Source organism: Mustela putorius, unplaced genomic scaffold (genome assembly GCF_011764305.1).
Source record: "Mustela putorius furo isolate JIRA1106 unplaced genomic scaffold, ASM1176430v1.1 tig00003863_pilon_pilon_pilon, whole genome shotgun sequence".
NCBI lineage: Eukaryota > Metazoa > Chordata > Mammalia > Carnivora > Mustelidae > Mustela > Mustela putorius.
This window is the reverse complement of record NW_025422015.1, coordinates 15,038,638-15,061,932: the sequence shown is the minus strand read 5'-3', so window position 1 is coordinate 15,061,932 and position 23,295 is coordinate 15,038,638. Positions and strand designations below refer to the sequence as shown.

Sequence of the window (23,295 nt, the reverse complement as noted above, 5' to 3'; positions counted from 1 at the left end):
AATCAGTACTTTAAAACTTAGGGCCACCAGAGGCTGTGGGAGTCAGGTGACAGTCTTTTGTTGGGAATGGCAGAAAGATTATGTTACAGTGTTCTAGTTCCCCAAGGAAAAGAGGCTTTTACCATTCAACAGTTTAGCTGATTAAGGAAGAGCCACGACTGAGGATCCTGTCTGAAAAGATAACAAACAAAACCCCAAAATGAACGCCATCTAAAATGCCAAGACATTGTAAAGAGTCTGCTATCAAAGCCACAGCACTCGGGAAAGGCCGAGATAGTGTGGTTTCCATTATTAGTGTTAGCATTATTTTACAAAATGTATGGGGCACATATGATAAGGTCCATACATAACACTGGCTCTCTTGTGATTTGGTAGATGAATTCTGCTAAATTTGAGGAAAAGTCGGACGGAAAGAGAAACAACAGAGTAAACGGAAAACACACACACTATCACTCAGTTGAGAAAAGCAGCCCATTGTGAACAAGTAAGTGAAATAACGCCAAATCACCTGGATTTACTTTTAACATGGTATGGAGTTGTTTGCTTTTACTGTTACCAATTCAATTAATTTCACTTATTTTAAAAAAAAAAAAAAACCTTTTAAGGTCTAAATGGTCATCTCCTTCAAATGTCCCCTCATGTTCTGTCCTCTTCCCGGCTCTTCTCCTGGGTCACAGCCTCCTTTCAGGCATCCCAATATTTGCAGGCAGGCAGATCCTCTCCCGTGAGGGATCCTGAGCTTTTTGCTCATCCCACTATGGTAGCAGTTACCCTAGTGCGCATGTCCACTTACGTGCTCTTTGCTGGCAGGAGGCACTTCTTAAAGTCAGTGGTCCCTTCTGAGTCATCTTCACCCTCTGCACTAGCCCCTTCCCCAGCACTTGCCCCTCTTCGTGTGACTGTTGACTTCCTCTTCTTGCAGAAATGTAAGCTCCCAGAGGACGAACACTCTCCTTCACCTTGCATTCTTAACATTTACCACGGTGATTGATCCTTAATGAAAAAAATATTCCACAGGGTGCCTGGGTGGCTCAGTGGGTTCAGCAACTGCCTTCAGCTCAGGTCAGGGTTCCATGGTCCTGGGATGGAGTCCCACGCTGGGATCCCTGCTCAGCTGGGATCCTGCTTCTCCCTCTCCCTCAGCCTGCTGCTCAGCCTGCCTTTCTCTCTGTCTCTGTCAAATATATAAATAAAATCTTCAAAACAAATTAAATATTTCACTGTCAATCCAAAAATGTGTTTTTTTAGAATTGTTTATGAAGTAAGTCAAGTTTTAAAAACCTGCATGTTAAGCTTGCAATCAAATTTATCTCTGAATTGCATTCTAAATCGTAAATAGTTCTATCCTTCCACCAATGGTAACCCCCAAGATTCCTTCATTTCCTTACACATGGTGTATCCTCTGCCTGGAATCCTCCACCCACTTCTTTTTTTTTTTTTTTTTTTTAAAGATTTTATTTATTTATTTGACAGAGAGAGATGACAAGTAGATGGAGAGAGAGGCAGGCAGAGAGAGAGAGAGGGAAGCAGGCTCCCTGCTGAGCAGAGAGCCCGATATGGGACTTGATCCCAGGACCCTGAGATCCTGACCTGAGCCGAAGGCAGCGGCTTAAACCACTGAGCCACCCAGGCGCCCCCCTCCACCCACTTCTTATTGGCAAACTCCCTCCTTCTTTCCATCCCAACTGGCCTCTGCTTCTTTTCAGTCATCTCCTTCTTTTCTCCTGCCCACCCAATCTAAAACAACTTCCCCTAACGGAATCACTTATCACATCCTGATTTTTCCTTAACATCATTTATCAAAAGTATAAGAGAAAAAAGAAAAGATGTAAGATATATTTCTTTAATGGTTTGTTTCTTCGACTAGATTGTTTTCCACATGTGAATAGAGAATTTATATATTTAGTTTAGGATTATATTTCTAGCACTTAGCTCAGTATCTGTATGCAATTAATATTTGTCAAATGGTGATTTTTCTTTTGCTTTTCCTACTGTGTACAAGGTACTGTAGAAATGCATAGATAAATAAGATACTGTTTCTAACCTTAAGGGGAAATCCATATTTCTGATGCCTTTCGGTTGAAGAAGACTTATGGTGCGGAGGATAAGGAAGAATGTGAATCTCTAGAAATTGAGTACTGAAATGTTTTCTTACCATGACATATATAATAGTTGTACATTTGTTAAACATTGATTAAGAAAATTCATGCTGTAGAAAACTATATATTTATTCAGTAATGTTATTAAATAAGATTAGATGTTGTGAATCAGAGCATTACATTATTTTGAGGGATTGTGGTTATATATGGGGAGAGACACATACTACCACTTTTTGCTAAATTTGAAATTTGGTAGCTACATACATATATCAGTCTCCCTGCACTAACAGCACCAGGGTCCCCAAACTCTGGTTTCTGGGTATCTAGGGCTCAAGATGAAGAAGATCAGTGCCTCAGGGATATTGTCAGAAAGAAAGGGGGGTCCCCGAGTGTGGCTGGAAGGATAGCCATTCAGAGATTTGCCAATTTCTAGTCTTCCTGGCATTGACATTTAAGTAGGCCCCTCAGTTTGGCATTTTTTAAAAAAGTCATCTTTCTCTCCAAGGTTATCTGTATTAATTTACTCTTTAAATAACCAGTAGTTGCTCTGTATGTGTTTAGGGATGCCCATGTTTAGTTAAGAGGATACTGTTCTCCTCTATTTGCCTTAAGCTGTGATAGACAGTATGGAAATAAACATTTTGAAAGTACAACAAGCCAAAGCATTATGTAATAGGTAAAAGCAAACCCATAAATCATCAAAAAATGCATAAATATTTATAGTGTTTAGCAGCTCAGGTATTGAAATAAAAAAAAATAAAAGTACTGTCCCCTTTCTTTTAAAATTTTAGTCAGGAAATCTTGAAGTAAAGCAAAGAGGCCTTGTAGGCAATGAAACTGATGTAACAGCCAACACTTATGCTGGGCCAAAGTGTGTCAGATACCATGCTAAGTGATTTGTAGATATTAATTCATTTAATCTTTGTACCAACTGTAGTGGATGCTGTAGTGTGTCCAACAGATCTCCCCTCTAGGACAAAGTGTCTATTCTCTCATTTCCTGAGGGGTTGTTTGCTGACAGCTTTTATCTCAATTCCTCTCTGGAAATTACCCTTGGAAGAAAGGAACTGCTAGGCCCAAGGTTACATACTCATCCAGGAGTAGCCTGCATCCAGCGATTGGTCCATTCAGGGGTACAAAGGTCCGGTTGACTTGCCTCGATTCAGGATATGTCTGCAGGGCCATTCTAGCCTCAGAGATCTTTGTAGGAACAGCTGAGGCTCTGCTGCCACTGTGTTCCAGTTCCGCTTCACTGTTTTCTCAGACTGCCTTCCCTCCCTGCCTTTCTGATGTTTTTCCCAAGAGAACTCACTACACCAATTTTTATCTCAGAATCTGTTTCCTAGGGAATCAGACAGCCACATCAACTTCATAATTTTTCTCATGGTATTGGTCAGGCAACCAAGGCCCAAAGGAAGAGTAATCAGCCCATAGTGACATGGTCAGGGTTCAGACCCCAGTAGTCTAGCTCCAGAATGAGCAATTTTGGTCACTGTGCTCTGTCTTAAAATAGGACAAGGGAAACAGATGGGTTCTGCCTGTGCTGGCTCTGCCTGCTTCTCAGGCTTAGTCTTGCTCTGTGTCCTCTCATCTTTGCCTCTTCCAGTCACGTTGGCCTCCCTGTTGTCCCCCTTTCTGGTCCTGAATGAGGGAGCGAATTCCTGAGGTGGTGGGGTTGGGATATTGGAATCGAGGCTAGAGATGATTAGAATCTTAGAGGAGGAATTTGACCACCACAAAGAGAAGAAAGAAGAAAATGTGACTGATACTATGGTTAGTCAATAATAATTTATGAAATGTAAGTCTGAGGGTCTCAGCTTGGCGCAAAGGATTTTGTGCTCAGCACCGCGCTAAGTTCTTATTGTGAGGCACACAGGAGATAATGCCTGCATTCTTTGAAATTTATAACCTTTTTGAGAAGAGAAAAATGGTGGATAAGAACAAAAGAACAACATGAGATAATATCTGACCAAGAGCAAGATACCGTGACATATAGTCTAGAGATGTTTGTGAGACGCTTCAGATGAAATGAGGGAACTTTAGCTACAGGAGATATTATGAAAATGAGATTAATGACTAAGAGTTAGTGGTGAGCTTGTGTTGCATCTCCCTAAGTTGAAAGGGGAAGGAAGATCATTCTTGGCAGGGAAGCAGATGGGATCATGTAAAGAGAGGTGTTGTCTCATTTAATCTCCCATTTCTCTGAGACGAGTGCCGTAATCAGAATTTATGAGAAAGTGGAGGTGCAGAGAGGTAGAGTCACTCGCTGTGACTGGCCGAACTGGTGAGCTGTGGAGCCAAGACCGGAACCCAGACAAGCTGCTCCCAGAGTGTGCGACCTTAATCACCATCCTTCAGAGCACAAGGTTAGCGGTGGATTGGGTTCAGGTTGTGAGGATGTTGAAATTGCAGGCTGCAAGAGTTCAGGGAGATCCGTTAGGCAATCGAAGACCTTCATAATCAGGGAAAAGCATGGGTTTGAAGGCAAAGTGATGAACATTCTCATTCAGTGCTAGTCATTACTGGAAGGGTCGCTTAGCTATTTTAAGGCTCAGTCTTCTCTGTGATAAAAATGGGAATGACAAAACTCAACTCTTAAAGTTGTAGAGAGGACTAAATATAAAGTATGTAAAACAATGTGCATAGTACCTGGTATGACTGTGGCAGGTCCTCAGCTTCTAGAGGGCCATTGCTGTTGTTTCAGTGTAGACTATTAAGCGTGGCTGCAGGCACCTGGAATAGACGGGACCAGAGGACAAAATACTGAAAATGGAATTTTAGGAAGAGATTGCTGTACAGAGTATGATGGGTTGAAAATGGATGGGATGGGGGAAGGGTGTTGGAGGCAGGTAAATTGAATACCACAAATTAGGGTTTACCAGTAGAAGAAGGCTATGTGCAACTGGGCAGTGGTTGCAGGAGCACAGAGGAAGTCGGGGAGACAGAGCCATACCTTAGAGGGAGAGTTGACAAGCTACTGAACCTAGGAGACAAGAGAAGAGGCCGTGAAAAACAGCTAGATGATCTGATGACCAAAAGGCTAAGAGAAAGGTAATATCATTGAAGGGGAAAATGGGGAAACTGAGGGAGACGCAGTAGTTGGGGACACATTGGTAAAGTAAAAGCTGAAGTGGAGTAACAGATGGGAACACCATTGAGAAAAATCTGAACAGTCGAATGATAAAAAGAATTAAGAAAGGAAATGGTCCCATTAGTTTTGACCTTGAGAAGGTGGAATTTCTGCTTGTGGTCTTTCCGGCTACAACTTGGAGGGAGAGAGTCAGGGAATGTGGCTGTGTAGAACTGTGACATCCTTGCCTACAATGGAGCTGAAGTTGTAGGAAGGGCTGAAATTATGTTTCTAATGGGACAAGATAGAGTCACACATGCAGATGACAGGAGGGGTAGATCCTGCTTGCTTGGAAACCAAATCCCTTCCTGTGCGGGTTCGATGGTATTCTTCCTCGGAAACCTACCAATTCCAAGACTGACTCAGTGATTTTTAAGATTTTCACTTGAGGATTTTTGGAGTAAAATTTCAAGACCACCATGTTTCTTCTGTTCTTTTACTTTAAGAGCAACACGGTGGAATGCCTTGCCTACACCAAAGGGTTCAGAAGAGCTATTTCTGTTTTTCCAAAGGGCTTAATATGGAAGCAGCTTATTCTCTCTGAGGAAAATGACACTTTGCAGAGGCCAAATATATTTCTGTAAATTGTGAAGGATAATAATATTGTTCCAATTAAGCTCTTCATGCTCACAGTATAGAGGCCAATCTGACCTTATACAAATAGGACAGTAGGAGAAAAAAGATGCTACTGTCAAAAATGCTCTCACCTGAAGGATAAATGTCACAAATAGGCAGTTGCCAAAAAACTCTAGAGAGGCTAGAAACATCATTCTATTTTTCCAAAAGGATGACTGGATGAATTTTAAGTTGAGAACCTATAGGTAGCTAGAATCAGGGAATTTGAATGATTTAGCCATGCTGAGCCAAGTGGCCATTCTCAGAGTCTAGAATTTCTTATTTTCCAATACCAAAGCCTTAAATCCCTCAGGCAAATAGTCCTAGAAAAAATTTTTCATTATCGGCTCATTAGATGAATTTAACTCTGAGCTCTTGAAACGTATTTGTTTTACTATTAGTGATGCTTTCTAGAAGATTTCCTCATTTTTTTTTTTTTTGCCCTAAAAATGGTCTATGTCAGGTTCTGATAAAGGCCCATCCTTTTTTTTTCCTTTCCTGTGGACTTATAAAGAAAGATGGAGAACAAAAACCCCAGGAGAAGCCTTTCCTTAGTATATCTGTGAGCCATAATGTTGTCTATTTATGTGTTTTTAAAATACACAGTGAAAGATTATTTCTATATTCAGTGAAATATATTAGCGGTGTGAAGAAGGAGGAACTCACTACCGTACTTAAAATTCAATTAGCTTGGCTTCAGGCTTGGTGTGAGATTAGCTTGCATAGTGATATTTTTTCTCTCCTTAAATGCTCACATTTTATCCTCAACCATTAATATAAATGTTCATGATGAAGGATCAATAAATGCCCTGGAAACTTTTTTTTAATTAAAGAAATTTTGCCTGTTTAAGGAAACAAATGTACTTGGGAAAGAAATATAGTACAATTTCATGCTCATTAACAAGGCATGTACTCATGCTACCTGTGGTTCTTTTGAGAAAACCTCTCATTTGAAGATTCCTAATTTCTGTTCTGTAACATGTTATACAATATTTGACTTCAGAGAGCAATTGTATGGCTTTTTTTGGTGGGTGATTGCAGAGTATGCAGGTCAAGTCTGTGGTGGTAGAAACATTGACCTAGCGTCATACAAGGGCATCTTCCTGAGTGACACTCTTGAACCACAGCAGTTTCCCACTGGAGAATTACCCCTTTAACTTCTCTCGTCTTCCAGGGAAGAAGCTCCAAGATGGCCCTCTTGATGGTCTAGATTCTCTTACACTTGGGTTCGTTAGGAATCTATCAGTCCAAATGTTTAATCCACAGAATTCATTTTAAAAGTGGTACCTTACCGGGAGCCCCATGGAGCAAAGAACTAATAGTAATGGTGGTGGGAAAGGGCAGAAGGAGTAAGGAGCTAGGGAGAGTAGTGTTAACCTTTTGCTGATTCTTTGTTTTTTGTATTTTTTGTTTTTGTTTTTTGTTTGTTTGTTTTTTGTTTTACAGTCTCGAGGTTTTTTTTTTTTTAAATTTGTCATGCCATGAATTCATGGGAAATAGGTTCCAGCAGCTCAGGTTTCTTTCCATCAGTTTCCCCAAAGTGTGCTTCTCTGGGTGGGCAGGCTGGCACTTCCACTGACCTCCAGAGCTTTCTCTTTGGCTTCCTTCTTTTTCTTCTCATTTTCCTTCATGTGCTTCAGGAAGCTGTCTTGGCTCTTTGAGGGCTTAATATGCTCAATACTTACATTGATACTTCTGGCCAGAATCTTGCCCTTAACTTGTTTGTTTACAACACTGCCAACAGCAGGCTGGGTAATACTGTGGACTCTTCCAGTTTTGCCGTGCTAATATTTGCGGGGTGTTCCTCCTCGAACAATGCCCATTCTCTTGATGTCCACAATATCACCTTTCTTGTAGATTCACATGTGCGTGGCCAAAGGAACAGCTCCATGTTTCGTAAAAGGCTGGGAGAACATAGAGGTAGTTCCTCTCCTCTTCCCCTTTGTTGTGGCCATTTTGGCAAATTACTGGAAGTTGGTGGTTCTGGCTGAAAGGCTCTTTTACTGATTCTAAGGCCACCTTGGGCTGATCTCTATTGCTGTTGTCTATGAGGAGGAGAGGGAAAACATCACCCAGATTCTTCTTACCTCATGAGTTTCTGTTTGAAACAAGAACAATTCCAACTCTGAGAATAGCCTTTATCCCTCAGGCACTATGTTAGGAATGGACACCAAATCTTGTTTCTCCATCTACCCATGCATGCGTGGAGTTTCTTATGCCTGGAATAAGTTAGCGGCACTCCTGTCTTTACTCAGTGTCCAGCAGTGTATGAAAAATGACCCACTCTTATAGAGAATAACCAAGTTCAAGCAGATGATGTATTTCGTTTGTGAAGAAAAGAAAAAGCAATTTCTCATGAGAAGCCCAATATTTTTGTAAAAGTTGAACAGGAGGCTACTTAAGAAAATGTCTAGCTGCTTAAATGTAGAATGTGGGGAAGAGTCAAATCCAGGAAGATCCCTTTGCTCTAGCGTCTGTTTATTTTCGCTATGTTATGAATTAGATAGTTCTGTTTGCTTTAAGCTTTTGTGTTCCTGTTTTGTTTTTCTGACTTGGTTCTCCTTTGATGATGTGAGTTAAGTCAAATCTGATGACCCTCCTCTTTTCTTGCCTGTTTTTTCACTCACATCATTGCTGGTGCAAAGGCAGCTTCGTTTTCACAGATATTGGTTCTTTATTTGTGCACATACTTATATAGCACTTTGATGAAGAAATGTTGATGTTTTCTTATACCGGTTTACCTCTTCTATCACTTATCTGGTGGTTGTTATCCCCTCCCTACTTTCTTGTTGATATTCCTTTTCAAATGAAAATATCCAAAGATTACATGAGTTTTTAACCTTGTTCCTGCTTAAGTTTATGAGTATTTTTTAAAGAGGAATTGTTTGTTTGTTTGTTTGTTGTTTTGAGAGGGAGAGAGGTAGAGGGTGGGGCAAGGTGAGAGGGAGAGAGAGAATCTTAAGCAGGCTCCATACCCAGTGTGGAGTCGGCCTGGAGCTTGATCTCCTGACCCTGAGATCATGACCTGAGCTGATAGCAAGAGTTGGATGCTTAACCGGCTAAGCCATCCACGTCCCCCAAGAATTTATTGTTTTAATTTCATCAAAAATATTTCTTGAAAAATTAGTGAAATTATAATTACTTATTGAAATATTTCAAAAATACAGAAGGATAATACAGGGCACAAAGTGAAACTTTCTCTATCCCCTTAATCCCACTCCCCAGAGCTAAGAGTTTGACATATATGGTTCCAGTATTTTTCTATGTCTTTACAAATTTACCTTTATATCTATTTATCTATCTATCTTTCAGTCAATTAATCATCTATCCATCTAGCTATCTCTCATATTTTCTTAAAACAAATGGAATATACTATATACCCTCAGTTATTATTATTTGCAGTAGTTATATTCTAAAAAATTGCTCTAAACACTAAATTAGTGAATACTGAACCATTGCTCCTAGGGGAAATTCAGAGTTAGGTTCCTGTGAGCCTCTGGTTGACAACATTTTCATCAACTGATCAATAAAAACACCTGTTTTATATGTATTTCTGTCTAAAGACACCATATATATAGTATAGTATATATATAGTATAGTATATATATATTATATATATATTATACACTATATATATATAGTATTTTATTTATTTATTTGACAGAGACAGAGAGAGACAGAGAGAGAGCAAGAACGTGCAAGCAGGGTGAGCTGCAGAGGGAGAGGGAGAAGCATACTCTCTGCTGAGCAGGGATCCTGATGCGGGGCTTAATTCCAGGACCCTGGGATCATGACCTGAGCCACCCGGGTGCCCCTTGATCTATACTATTAACTCTTTAATACTGAACTCATGGCCAACAACACTATAACTCAGGTCTGAACAAAGCTTATCTAACACACATATTTTCTTTTATGAACTTTTTGGGCTTAAGAACACCAGATGGCTCTTAAGTACTACTTAGGGGGCCATTTTAAACAGTAAAGTCAGGGGAGCTCAGGATCATTCAGTCCATTAAGCTTCTGCCTTCTGCTCAGGTCATGATCTCAAGGTCCTATGATCAAGGCAGTGCTTGATCAAGCTGAGCTCTCTGCTCAGTGGGGAGCCTGCTTCTTCCTCTCCCACTTCACCCTACTCCTGCCACTGTGCTCATGCTCTCACTCTCTCTCATATAAATAAATAAATAAATAAATAAATAAATAAATAAATTTTTAAAAATGGCAAAATCAAATGCAAAAAAATGTAGCAAAAAGATCATTGGAAGGACATGTGTTTGTAAAGCAAGAGCTGAAATAAGAAGACAGAGCATCACCTTGTTCAACCTCAGCTGGAAACATGCACATTATGTGATTCAAAATTTTCACTGCTCTATGCATATCTGTGAATGAGTGCCAATGTGCTGTGAGCATTGGTTTTTGGGTTAGAAATGTATTTTAATGGGTAGGCAGATTCACAAATACAGAATCTATAAATAATGAGGATTGACTCTATCTCTCTGCAATGTGTTTTTCTTTCCCTATTCAACAATAATTTATAGACATCCTTCCATGCACTTCAAGTTTGTTGAGAACGTGCCAGGTACTGTGCTTAGTGCTGGGATACTATGTTGAACAAAACAGAACAGAATCTGTGTTCCTAAAGCTTCAGTTTCACTATGGATAGATAATGTAGTCCTAGGTAGTGGTAAGTGTTCTGAAGAAAAATAAAACAGTTTAAGGGGTAGAGAATAACAAAGAGAATGTCAGCTACAGTGGTTAGAGAAAATTTTCTGATGAGGTGACATTTGAACAAGATTTGAATGATTTAATAGAATCAGCTAACTAGATTGAGAAATGAATGCAGGTTATGCTTTAAGGCTGATCATCCTGTAGTTCCGGGAGAGGTTCTAGCAGTGGTCTTTGTAAAATTGGAAAATAGAATATTTTAACTGCAGTCACATAAGATCACTGCTACTTTCCTCCTTGACTTGCCCTCTGCCATTCTTTTTCTTAAGTTGGGTGTTGTTAATAATGCACATTTTTGGGTATTGGCTAAGGCTGAGGTGTATTGTTCAATGTTTAACAATGGACTCTGAGGAAATGAAAGCCCTGGTTTGTAACACTTCTCACTTTCCATGGTGTAGATACTCCCACCATGGCTAATTTTAAGCTATCAGCATGAGGTCACAGGAAATGCAGTGGGAAGAGATGTTCACTAGCATACCATTACATAGTATTTCCACCATACAGATACAATAGACGTAATTTCAAGAACGTAAATTAACATGTTCCTTTGAACTTGTATTTTCTATAAAGTGGTAGTTAGATATAGACACTTGGTCAGATTTTTTTTTTTTCTTTTGAACTATGTCAATGGTACATCACACACATCCATCAAGGGATCCATAATGTATGTAGTCTTGCCTTAAATAATTTGAGTATTTACCAGCCTGAAGGGCAAAGGACAATTATAAGCAATTTATTGAACATGCTTCTGGAACAGTGACTTTATAAAAAAAAGATAAGAATAACTTGCATTTGTTGGAATGACCAATCTTTTCAGGAAATAGCATTACTTACCATAGTGATTCAAAGGGGAACATTGGCAGTACAGGCAGAGTAGATTATGTCATTTCTAGTCATTGGTGAATGAGTGAAAAATTTAGTGTTTTGTGTTGATTAATGTTGAGGTTAAAGGGTTGAAACTGTTTATTACTTCTAGATTTCTCAATTTTTAGGGTAAAAGAAATAGTACTGCATTTCCCTGTGCTAAAGACCAAAAAAAAAAAAAAAGATAAGGCTATGGAGGGATGCTTTTTGAGCAGTGTTTTTACCCTTTTGACTACCTATGGGATCTCCTCTGTGGTTTGGCCTTAATGTCACCATGAGTATAATTTTTGGCCTCAGCCATTTCAGTTTCTGCGAGTCTTGCTCTCCCCTTCAGCTGTGCCCTCCTGAGTTATTATTGAGTTGTCTATGTCTCTACTCTACTCTTAAAGCAGACAATCTTTTCTCATTTGCTTCCCAGAATTAACACCACTACCTCCTACTCCCTACTCCCCTCCTACAAACACATATAAACCAGCACATTCTTATTCTTCTGCTATCACAGATCACTCTAACTTCTGATGTCAAAATTCCATGTGCCTAATATGAGACCCCTGATGTAATATGAAGAAATGAAGGTTAGGAACAGTATCCAGCTTCAAGGGATGGATCTGAAAGGAATGAGGAGAGATCGGAGTATCTCAAGAATGGGTCTGGGATCATCCAGCACTCAATGACACAGGCCCAAACACAAAGTAAATATCCAAGAGACACAGGAAGAATAATGACCGAGTAGGCTAAGTGACATTTTTCTTACTAACTTTGGGGTCAAGTTTACGAAAACCTTATGTCAATTCTTTGAAGACATTTAAGGTTCTGTAAATTCCTAGTATTTCACCCAATGGATATGATTCCAAATCTCACTTGCTGGTTGGAAATACTGGAAAGAGGCAGTGAGCTTGTCAAACTGGGCTCTGAGGGCAACAGAGCAGTCTGTGTGACTGCCAGCAGCGGATGTAGGGGAAAGCTCACACCCTGCACCCATTGCCCAGTGTTACCCATGTCTGAGTCAACTCTCCAAGTCCACATCTGTCAGCAGCTTAGCTCTATTATACTTGGAAGTAGCAAGTAATTTTTGAGATGCACACGAATGACGTACAGTGTGCTCACAATGACTAGGCCCATGGACATCCTCCCAAATTATTCTTTACTGTCAATTAGACCCAGAATCTTGAGTATAGGCATGAGGTGGCCACTATTAGTACTTGGCCCAGAGCCCTTCAGAACACTTTTAATAGCCCGTGTCCTCTCCTGACTTCTGTGTTATCTTCTCATTGTCAAGTCCAACTTGAGACTGCCTTCAGAGGCCGCCTGAACCATTTTGGCCCTAAGTGCAAAGAGATACAAATGCCTGGAGGCACAGGTTCCTCAGGGACGGTCCAGAGTCAGTGATAGTATGATAGGAACAGAAGAGGCAGCTCCCTTGCCTCTAGTTGGGACAAACTCTGAGGCAAAATATAGACTAGGAGATGTGTAGGATCCAGCTGAACCTACACTCTGGGACTTTGCCTGAAATGGTATGTTGGGCACAGCAAAGATGGCGCTGGCCTGCCTTCTCTTCCAGCTAGAAAAGGCGCCACCGTGGCAGTATTGGCGCCAACGTGGCGGACTCCGGTAGGTTTTGTGGGCCGACAGGCACGAGGAGAGCGTCTGGGCCAGCCGGTAGCTCCCTTTGGGGCTGAGTGGGATGGCGAGTGTCGCGAGTCCAGGCACATTAACGAACCACACCAGACTCAGGGGATCTGTCGAAGCAGGATCTCACTTTATTGAGCGGGGTTGCAGCTTATATTGGGTAGGGGATGGGAAATGAGGTCAGCGGGGAGAGAGCCTATGGGGTTTGGTTACCTAGTCAGTAACTGGGTAGGGTGTGTTGGGCGAGAGGAGGAAATATCAGAGATATGGGGAACCGAAACCGCCACGTTGGCGCCAATACTGCCACGGTGGCGCCTTTTCTAGCCGGAAGAGAAGGCAGGCCAGCGCCATCTTTGCTGTGCCCAACAATGGTACCCTTATTTGGCTGTTGAAAAAGAAGTTCTTTTTCTTGCCTGTTCCAATTTTCTTCATTCCCTGCTTGGTTTCTCCCGGGAGAACGTCTTAGGAAGTCACCTGCACAGAAGGAATTCTTGTCTCAGGGTCTGGCTCTGGGGAACAAGTGGAATGTAAGGGGCTGCACTGAACACTCAAACAGCTGCTGTGGTACAGGACTCCCTGCTCCCATCCTCCATGGCCGAGGTCTCAGAACTTGGTTCTGACCTTGATCATGCAGTAGTTTCCCTACTTCTCGTGGCTGGAAGCACAAACCCCTTAGGACTAGGACACTGCCGGTGTGATTAAACCCAAATATCTTTTATTTTATTCTTGCCAGTTATCCTTCCTGGGATTACAATCTTCCCCTCATTCCTCAACTGTTTAAGAAAATTCTTACATAGGGGGACAGAATTCAGGAAGATCCTCTCTTGCTCCCAGCTGGTTTCTACACAGTTGATCATTGCCTGGAGTCAGCAGGCAATCCCATTCCAGAGATGGGATCTGCTCCTTGGTTTGGAGCTAACTAGTGCCGATGGCTTCCAGAACCATACTTGAATTGGCCAGATCCTGGACATACTGTATGGTGGCCACTACGGGGTTGGTCTCAGAGGACAGATTGATCAGCTCAGTTCCTCTTTCTGCTCTACTTGGCATCATTTGCCTCCTAAGCAGCTGGATGGTAGAACATCAAGCATGGTGCCTCATCAGTGAATTTGTGAGGACAGTAGCTGTGTCTACTTTAACTTAGACACAGTAAGTCCCTAACATCTATTGCAGCATCAGTCTCAGTAAATGTGTATTGAATGAACAAATGAATGAGTATTTGCCAAAGTTACTGTAGAAGATTCTATTAACACCTATATTTCTCAGCATATTTGAAACTCTGCTGCTGATACTTGAACACAGTTCAGGATGTGTCCAACAGGGTGGACAAAGTGGCTTTGGCAGAGGGTACGAAAAACCTGATACACATCCACACACACACATGATCCTCAGGGCAGCATCATGGGGGATAATAGGCTCTGGTTCAGCTAGTTCTATCACTCTTTAATAATAAGCACTAATATTTACATTGTGTCACTCTGCACCAGGGGAGTGTCCTAAGCATTTGAGTTAAAATAACTCACTGTTTAACCTTCCCTACAATCTTATAAGGTAGACTTTATTGTCATCCCCATTGTAGAGATAAGGAAATGGAGGCTAACTGGCTCAACATGGGGTGGCAGAACTGAGATTTGAACCTGGGAGAGCTGCTTAATTTCTACAATACCCACCAGAGTCTTGGCATAACATCATGAGCATTTGATGTGATACTGTAGACCTCGCTGTAACAGGAGGTGATCTGAGGTAGGAGTTCAGTGAAAGCAGTGCACCTGCCTCCTTCTGCTTTTCTGTCTCCAATGCTGTCTTTGTTTTACTCTTTCAGTTAATCTTTTATTTAAAAAAAATCAAATAACTAACTCTTTTCAGAATTAAATAAATTACCATCCATGTACTCTTTATACATCTTCAACAAATACCAACTCATAGACTTTCTGGTTCCATTTACACATCTTTCTGCATTATTAATTGAATTCCCAGCATATTATATTATTATTATATTATTTCCTCCATAAATATTTCAGGGTAGATCTCCAGGGCTTCTGGATGGCTCAGTTGGTTAAGCATATGCATTTGGGCTCAGGTCACGATCTCAGGGTCCTGGGATGGAGTCCCACCTTGGGCTCTCTGCTCAGCAGGGAGTCTGCTTCTCCCTCTCCCTCTGCCTGCCATTCCATCTGCTTGTGCTCTCTTTCTCTGTCAAATAAATAAATAAAATCTTAAAAAAACAAAACAAAACAAAAACCATACAAAGTACCATTATCATATCCAAAAATACCTAAAAATCATTCCTCAACATCATTGAACATCCCATCAATGTTTACATTTTCCAGTTGTTTCTCATACAATCCCCCCAACAACCTTCATAAATTTGTATGAATTAGAACTCAAACTAAGTTGCTTCAATTGCAGTAGGTTGCTATGTCATTTAAGTTTCTGATAATCTATGGCTTTCCTTTTCCACAGTTAGATTGGGAAAGAATAGAGTTGGTTGTCCTGCAGCTTTCTCAGGAAACTCTTCTCCGTGTAGCTGATTGCATCTTCCTGGTGATGTTTCCTTTTCTCCTCTGTCCCTTGTTTTTACTACGTACTGATGGATCTAGAAGCTTGGTCAGATTCAGTTTGGGTTGTTGTGTTTTGTTTTGTTTTGTTTTGGCAACACTACTTCATAAATGGTGGTGTTGTGTCTAATTCTTGCAGAAGACACACACTTTCTGGTAATTCTCTTTTCAACAATTTGGCAGTCATTGATAATTATGCCTAGATTCATTAAGTCATTAGGGGTTGCCAATGGTGCTACTCATTTTTTATACAGAAGGCTTCCATGTAGAGAAACTTCCCTAATTCACTATTTGTTTATGCTGAGTTACAGTTCTTTTAGGCAAAGCAGAATAAATGCTTGATTTCTTCCCTTTACCAGTTTTCAAATAGTGTATTGGTTCTTGATCAACTCATGGATTCAAATAAGTCTTTTTTTCCATCACTTTAAAAAAAATGAACCACTTAAAATTTGTAGAAAAGTTGACCAAGGAAATCCTTTACCTAGATGCACCAGTTGTTAAAATTTTGCCATATCTACTCTCTCTTTCTGTCTCTCTCTCTCTTTCTAGGAACTCCTGAAAGCAAGTTGCAGACATCATAGCAGTTCATCCTTAAGTAACTTTTTTTTTTTTTTTTAAAGCCGTCTCTGCACCCAACATGTGGCTTAAACTGGCAATCCCAAGATCAAAAGTTGAGTGCTCTATCAACTGAGCTGGCCGGTTCTCCTTTCCTAAAATACTTCAGCATATATTTTCTAAGAACAAGAATACTTTTCTACATACTCACAATACATTATCCTAAGAAATAAATTTACTATTAAGAAAATAATATTTAATAATCCACATACCTTCCCATTTGTCCCATAAATGTCTTTTAAAACTATATTTAAAACTCTAGGAACCAATGACAAATCATGCACGATACTTCACATTCCTATAGTCTTTTAAAATCCTTTTGGTTATTTCTTCTTTTGGGATGGGTGCCAAAGTTTGCCTGACTCAGAACCCATCATCCTGCATTATGCTGCCTGGGGACAGGTACAGTGGGAGAGGGTCCCGTGTGATGCTGTTTACTTCCCTTTGCATCACATCAGGAGGCATGTAAAATCACTTGGTCCCAACACCAGTGATGTGAAGCTTGATTCTTGGATTAAGTTGAAGGATGCCAGATTTCACAAAAGTAAAGGAAACTTTCCTTTTGTAACTAAGAAGTAACATGTGGCATAGTGTTTTGAGAGTGTTTGGACCTCTTACCCTCCCCAAAGGTGTAAGCATCCACTTCTGATCTGGCTGGAATCAGTGATTACATTCCTAGTTACGCAATGGTGATTTTCTAGTGTGAATATATCTTCTATAGTTGTTGGATATTTTTCTGTGAAAAAAAGGTTTCATTACTCCTCCATTTTTTTGAGTTAACACCATGGACTCATGGTTTCTTTTTTGATTCAATGTATTGTAATCTGTTACCACTGTTATTCTTTTTCAGGTCCAAGTTGTTCCAAATTTGACCTAAGTGAGCTCCTTCAAGATAGCTCCTCCATTTCTTTACCATATCCTCACTGATCTTCAGCTCATCCGGGCTTTCTGGCTCAGTCAGATATTCGGGCTCACCTTGTGGCTCAGTCTTCGAGTAGGCATGTTCTCCAATGAACCCTGGTTCTTTTCTGTGGATGATGGACTTTAGAGATGGTGACTGGGGGGTCATGTGTCTTTATTGCTACTGGGATGTCATTAGCTCGGGCCCTTTCAGGGAGAAAAACTAGAAGATACCTTTCTTTTTTCTTTTTTGTTAAGTCAAGAATTCATACTCGTCAATCACAGGACTTCTCTACTGTACCACTCCATATTTGTATCTTCTTTCTAGGGCAATGAGAACCTTGGTTCTCAACAGTATGGATACATTTGTTTATTCTCTATATCACATAATTGTCACAGAAGTTTTTCAGAATTGTTACATCAGTGCTTCTCCCAATGAAAAACCTATAGTAAAGTTCAAAATTTGTTCACAATTTTTTGGGTTTTGTTTCTTCAACTCTCTCCCACCAAAATACTGTTTCTCAACTTGGATACTACTGACATTTTGAGCTGTGTAATTATTCGTTCTGGGGGCTGTCATGCGCAACATGGGATATTTAGCCCCATCCCTAACCTCTAGATTTTGGATGCCAGTACTCCCTTTTCAACCTTCAGTTGTGATAATAAATATCTATAGACATCATCAAAAGTCCCCTGGGGGCAAAATCCTCCTCAGTTGAGAACTGCTTCACAAAGAGGCTACAGATGGCTGAGTTACTATTTTCAAAAACTACATAAATGAATATAATTATGTTGTTATATTATCAATTTGATACTGATTTGTTTCAATTTGTGTTCAAACCGGGATTTGCTTTTCTTTGATCGTTTTCAAATTAAAATTTATTTTCCTAATAAATAAAACATACATGGTTCAAAAGTAAAAACTTGTAAAAAGAAAAAAAATATATATTGTGAAGTCTCATTTCCATCCCTATCCTTGCTGCTATTTTCTGCTGACCAACTACAAATAATTGTTTTCATTAATTTCGGGCTTATCTTTCTTACATAAAATGTAGCATATTATATACATTCTATTTGTAACTTTATTTATGCACTTAAAAATATGTCCTGGATATTACTCCAAAACAATTAAGGGAGATTTTCCTCACCTTTTTTTTTTTTTTTTAAAGCTGCTTAGTACTCCATTGTATGTTTGGCTGTTGCATAGCTTAATCCCTTATCTCTCAGAGATGGGCATTTAGGTTGTTTCCAGTATTTTGATAATACAAAATTTTTCCCAGTGAATAACCTTGTGCCTATGCTGTTTTGGATTTGTGAAGACATGTCTTTGGGGTAGATTCCTAGAAATGAAATTGTTGGATCAAAGGGAGGGTGTATATGTGGATTTGTTAGATAATGCTAAGTTCTCCCTCACAGAGTTTGTACTAGCTTGCATTCTCAGAAGCAAGATGTGAGGGAATGTATTGTCAAGCTTTGAATTTGCGCCCATCTGATAGGTGAGAAAATATCTCAGTATATAGTTAGTGTAGCACTGACTTGTATTTCTTTCATTATGAGTAAAGTTGAACATCTTTACATATGTTTGTATTCTTTTGTATCTTTGTGTGTGTGTGTGTGAACTTTTATTTTTTGCTCATTTCCACGTTAGGTTTTGGGTTGTTTCTGTCCTGGTGTTTTTATAGACATTAATATATTAGGTAGATTAGATCTTTCTTTGTGACACATATTGCAAATATTTTCTCTCAATTTGCCATTAGTTTAAAAATTTTATTTATGATTTTTTGCCATGCCAAGTTATTTTTTTAAATTTATTTAGCTATGCTTCTCCATGTATTTTTTTCATGTCTGGATTTGAATCCTAATTAGAAGGCTTCCCCAACATCAGATTATAAAGATATTCACCTATGTTTTCTTTCACTACTTGAATTACTGTTTTACATTTAAATCTCCAATGTATTTGAAGTTGATGTACAGATCTAGCTTTAATTTTTTCTAAATAAGTTACATTTTCCTTAACACCATTTAATAAGATCAGTGACCTTACCTTTGGCATGTATTTGATTCTGCTTTTTTGTTCTATTCTTTGGCCTCTCTACTCATATTAGAGTATCATGTATATATTTTTATAATTATAGAGACTTTCTAGTGTTTTTAAATCTGGTAGACTAGTCCTCCCCTGTTCCCACCTGGCTATTTTTTAAATTTTTTCAGAATTTTCATAGCTATTCTTGCCTTTTCTAAAAATATGAATTTTAGAACCAACTTGACTAACTCCAGCAAAGGCTTGTTGGCATTTTTATTGGATTGCATTAAACTTATATAACTCAAGGAGAACTGATCAATATCTTTGTAATGTTGAGTCATCCTATCCAAGAGAAAGGGAAATGTTTCCATTTTTTTAAGTCAACTTCATGTCTTTTAGGATTTAAAACTTTAAAATCTTCCTCATGTAAGTTTCATTTAAGTTTGTTACTTGTGTTAAATTTATTCCTGATTATTTTATTTCTTTTTTGGCTCTTGCAAAAGCATTAAATTCTCTGATAAGTTGTGGTTGTATATTTAAAGGGCACTGATTTTTATGTATTAATTTTATATGCTGACAGCTTATGGATTCTACTGTTTCGTCTTATCACTGAATGGTTTCCCAGGGATTCCATCATATCATTTACAAATAGAGATAATTTAATTTTTATTTTCAAATTTTTATGACATGTCCACCTGGACATGTTCTTTTTGCTGTTAATATAGATTCAAGTTATCTTTATCTTTTCTTTTTCAATAATGCACCTGAATGAACCCAAGTATGATGAACTGTAGGCTCTACAGCCTCTCGGGTATGATCCTAGTGACTGTGTTATTGAAAGTAAGAATGTGTCAGTATGTCTTCAGTGGAAGTTGTCACCTTCAACCCCAAGTCAGGTCTTTCACTGCATTTCTAGGTATTTCTCAGATGCTCCTAAACCTGGCTTTGGCTCTGACCTTTTCTTTCTCCTTTTACCTTATATCACGTCACCTGACAATTCATGAAAATTTCACTTCAACAACTTTTTTCCTTTTCCCTACATCCAATAGCTAATCCAGTTGGTGGGTATATGGCCCAGATCCATCGCTTCCATTGAAGACCTCTGAAGGGCCATCACAGCTTCAGAACCTCCTCTGGGATTGGCTCAGTCCTCTGCTATGAATGCATTTCAGTTTTCCTCTTCTCTCTGCTCACTGCTAACTTCTCCACTGCCTTCAAGATGCTTCTGAAAGCCATCTTGAGTGAAGTCCCTGCACAAACATTTCAGGGTCTTGGTATGTCTCCTGGGGAATCCCACCTGTGACATCTCTTTTTCATGCAGACTGCTATACCCACGTTTAGCACTCCCCCGCCCCACCGACTTATTTCTTGCTTAGAATACTGCAAAAACTTTCTAACTGGTTTCTGTACTCATGGACCCCCACCGCCTTCTATAATTGGTCTACACAACTGTAGACAAATTCTTTATACTCAAGCATAGCTCGAATCAGGCTGCTTTCCCGCTCCAAAACCTTGGTGGCTCCCTTGTCCATTTAATAAGTTCTTATTCTTTATTGTGAGCTTCAAGGCAAGTCCTAATTTAGCCTCCACTATTTTCATCTATCATCCTCAACTCCAGTGTAAGTAACCAGTGCTTGACTACTTGCTGTGCTCCAAATATACCATAAAGATTTCTCCTTCCAGAGAACCTGGGTGGCTTAGTTGGTTAAGCTTCTGCCTTCAGCTCAGATCATGATCCCTGGGTCCTGGGATGGAGCCCCATGTTAGGCTCCTTGCTCAGTGGGGAGCCTGCTTCTCCCTCTGCCTCTGTCCCAATCCCTCTGCTTGTGTGTTCTCTCTCTCTCTGTCAAATAAATAAAATCTTTAAAAAAAAAATTCTTCCTACATTTGTCTTGGATTTTTCTCTCTTATATTATCTTTTTTAAAAAGATTTAATTTATTTATTAGAGAGAGAGAGAGATTACAAGTAGGCAGAGAGGCAGATATAGAAAGAGGGGGAAGCAGGCTCCCTGCCTTGCAGAGAGCCCTATGGAAGGTTCAATCCAGGACCTTGGGACCATGACCTGAGCCAAAGGCAGAGGCTTAACCCACTGAGCCACCCAGACGCCCCTCTTCTTTAACGTTCATAAAATTTCAACTGTATTTCAAGGTCCAGTTCAAATAACACATTCTCTGTTAAGACTTTCTTTATACCTCAATCAAATAAAAAGTCTTCATTGGCCATTCTCAATGCATTTTGTACTTTTCCTTGATATCTTCTTGACTATATTTACTTGTGTGCTTATTGTACCTCTTTATCCCCATTCCTATCCTACTGCCTGCACTGATGGAATTCAATCTCCAGAGCAAGGTCTTCCCTAAATCATCAATGTATTTCTTGAAGCAACAAGCACAATTCTTCATACTGGAACTCCATAAATTATTAATAAATACAATTGAATGTGAACTACTAATATGTTTGACATTTGCATGAACGCTTTTTCTCTTCCCACCTTCTCATGTTTGGGGGCAGAGGGCTTCATATGTGGGGCAATATTTCACTAAGGTTTTTTGGATGAAATAATATTTACACTATGTTTCTCAGTATAGTTTTCATTGAAGAAAGATCCTTGAATTTTTCTTAAAAAAGTATCTGAAACTAAGGACAAAAGACTGCCCCTCTAGAGTAATGGCTATATCTTTTTAGACATAAACAAGAACTGCCCAGAATTCCTGAGGGTGGAGAGGAGAACCATGAGACCAGATAAATCAGATGATGTAACATCAGATCCATGGTGCAATTTCAAAACGCAGCTGTGGGGCAGGAATCTGGAACCAACCATAAGTTTCTTTCCTTTTCTGTTTTCCTTCTTGTAACTGAGGTGATACGGGTTTTAGTTTCCTTATTGTGTATAGCCGTTTCACCCATATAAAAATAGAGTTTTTCTTTTCCTATGCATCCTCTCCTCATTTTATTAATGAAATCTCTTTCTCAGGCCGATGAGCGATGTAATCTAAAGCACTCTCAATTAGTATTCGATATTGCTCCTAACACTGCAATCAGAGACACTGAAAGTAGGGTGCTAATTAAAAATAAGCTTTTGGTGTTAAAAATAATATTTATGAAGGCAATCTGTAGAGAGAAAGAAAGAAAATTGAATGAGATATCATACACCTCAAAATACATTTTTTAATTTTATCCATCTATTTATGTCATCCTATTACTCAGAATCAGCTAATTACAAGTAGTATAGGACTCGAAATGTACGCTTCTCCTTTTTGGGGTATAGAGGTTTTTTTCAACAAGCAGAGTGTGGTTATGGTTGGATAGAACAGTACAAGGTGGTGTTTACATAGGATATTTCATTGAAAGGACTTTGAGTGTTTCACAAGCATTGCCTCATGAATCCTTCCAACATCCTCAGGAGGTGAATGGAGTTACTGTTCCCATTTAACTAGTGGAAAACTTAGAAAAGAGAGGGCGAGAGCTTCATATTCATCAGTGACCATACAAATATGACCTACATAGCTTTTTGGTTCTTGATGTTATAGTTATGCTTGTATAAATGCTAGATTTCTGCTTTGATTTTATGCTGTTGTCCTTTTTCCTTGCTTTTGCATTAGACTGTTTAAAAATTGTCAGATAAAAACTTTGATAAAACTTTCTGTATTATGAAGTCTCATCTTAACACTTCTGCTGTTATAGTAATCATACTGTAACAGAACTTTGTTTTACCTCGTTTATCAAGAGGGTACATTTCTGTTACCTTAGCCACCAAGAATATGGCCACAATCCCAGATTTGAACCAAGACTGGTGCTAGGTGGGGAACTGCTGCCACAAAGCCCATGAACATTGTTTTGTAGAAAACAGCTCTAGCAGGGGCGCCTGGTGGCTTAGCCGGTTAAACGTTCTGCCTTCAGCTCAGGTCATGATGCCAGAGTCCTGGGATGGAGCCTGGTATCTGGCTTTCTGCTTTGTGGGGAGCCTGCTTCCTCTTCTCCCTTTACCCCACCCCCCCGCTTATGCTGTCTCTATCTCATTCTCTTTCTGTCAGATAAATAAATACAATCTTAACAAAGAAATAAAGAAAGAAAACAGCACTAGTTGAAGCACTCAAGCGATATGTGAAAAGTAAAGCAAGTGATAACAGGACACTTAT

General features: G+C 39.5%; 1 long non-coding RNA gene and 1 pseudogene across 1 annotated transcript in view; one reads left to right on the top strand and one right to left on the bottom strand.

Moving 5' to 3' along the window:
- Window positions 1–378: 378 nt before the first annotated feature.
- The window catches only part of LOC123387852, a 41,332-nt gene continuing 18,415 nt past the window's right edge, over window positions 379–23,295 (top strand). The window contains exon 1 of the long non-coding RNA XR_006602348.1: window positions 379–484. This is a non-coding gene — a long non-coding RNA (uncharacterized LOC123387852). The remainder of the gene's footprint in view (window positions 485–23,295) is intronic.
- Window positions 7,319–7,802, bottom strand: LOC106006844 (annotated as a pseudogene).